The sequence below is a fragment of the Schistocerca piceifrons genome, chromosome 1, assembly GCF_021461385.2.
Source record: "Schistocerca piceifrons isolate TAMUIC-IGC-003096 chromosome 1, iqSchPice1.1, whole genome shotgun sequence".
In the NCBI taxonomy this organism is placed as follows: Eukaryota; Metazoa; Arthropoda; class Insecta; order Orthoptera; family Acrididae; genus Schistocerca; species Schistocerca piceifrons.
Genome location: NC_060138.1, coordinates 584,349,117 through 584,350,843, shown reverse-complemented (window position 1 = coordinate 584,350,843; position 1,727 = coordinate 584,349,117). Strand labels below are relative to the sequence as shown.

General features: G+C 35.4%; 1 non-coding gene across 1 annotated transcript; it reads right to left on the bottom strand.

Moving 5' to 3' along the window:
- Positions 1-1,330: 1,330 nt before the first annotated feature.
- Trnag-ccc lies at positions 1,331-1,401 on the bottom strand. Its single transcript has one exon. It is a non-coding gene; the product is annotated as a tRNA-Gly (tRNA).
- Between the last annotated feature and the right edge of the window lie 326 nt (positions 1,402-1,727).

Here is a 1,727-nt window from a genome sequence, read left to right as displayed (position 1 = left end):
AAAATTGAAATCACTTAGTCAAAACCAGAAGGGAATTACGGATCAACACCGAAAGATTCCAGATGGCCTTTTCAGGAATGAACTGAAGAATATGAGTATTCGTATTTAGGATAAGTATACTGATTTTAAATAATACTATTGTAATTTCTAAGGAAACAAACAATTCAAAATATTTCATGGTATTTTTAACACATGAAGCTTTAAAAAGAAGTACTTCAAAAATGATTAATGAAGTTTATATTTCACAATTATTACATCAAATTGTAGACGATTTGCAGTTTGGTGGGGTTAGGTTTAGGAGTAACATAGAGATGTTGGGTAACTCAGAATACTGATCCTCATTGAGGGCTAAGACAAACATAACACTCACTAAACAAAATTACACAGCATTCCACACTAGAACCGAAATGAACTTTCCATATCAAGGCCTTGCCCAAAGAACAGGAGATTTCGTAAATCACAACCAGTACATTAGTCACACAGAAGAAGAGGTGGTCACAATTTTCTTTCTACGTCGGTTCTTCGCTGTATTTTAAACACTTACAGCTAGGAATACAGTGATCCTGATGAAAATTAATACCTGAAAAATTTCCGTAAGACTTTATTTTATTAATATTAGTTTTTTGTGGAAATATAATTAATAAACACCGCTTACAAAATTTGTAAGAAATTTTACTACTGTTTTATTTTTACATTTTGTATCCGTAGAAGATATAAGAAGTGCAAATGATAATATCCGGTTCGAAGCTCGGTATTATGTGAATACAGTTGGCAGAAAGTTCTAGTTTACTATTTTCCACAATGCCGTTTCAGAACTACACTTACCCGTTTTAAAGCGTTGGCAGCAACCTTCATAAGTTGCTAGTAAGTGCTGAAATTCCAACATTTTTCGTGAAGAATGAAAAAGAAACAATGATACGCGTTCTAAACCACTCACACACAAATTTATAATTTGCGCATTGTGGTAATAAATGGAGGCATTACACAAGATTTACGTGGGCAGTATACATAAAATCTGTCAGCATTTCTCCAAACAAGCGTCCACCTTGACAAAAGAAGTTTGAAAAGTGATTTACATATTAAGCCAACGTAATGAAACGTGACAATTTAGCCTTTAGGACTCACTCTATTAGGAAATCAAGATATTATCTATAATTTCTGAGCAGTGTCGTCTTTATATCGAATTGCGAAGTAAGAACAAAATGGTCTTTATGTACAGTATTGAACCAAATGACAGTCATTAACCCATTGTGACTGATTTTAGAGATATATAGTGAAAGATTTATTCAATGCGGAAAATTGATATTCCAGTGGTTATGGTAAAAATAATTGCACTGCCCGGGAATCGAACCCGGCTCGCAAGAATGGGAATCTTGCATGCTACCACTACACCAGCAGTGCCCACACTAAACCGTATATTACGTCATGAATGATACTGAAACTCCCATCTCAAAGCTGAAATATTAATAATTAAATTGTGGAGTCTGAAATAACAATTGCGGCTAACTTACTGTGTAGCAGCCTTGGAACTACGGAGGTGGGGATGGGGGATGGGTGTGGAGACAGGGTGGAGCGGGTGTAAACAGGGGTAACTGCCCTTGGTGGAAATTTCAGGAGGCGCCAAATACATATGTTCGAAGAAATAAAACTTGTTCATCGAGGGCTAATATCCAGCGCATGTTGTTCTATTAGTTATTCATTTTATATTGGAAAAGTTCTCATTTGGT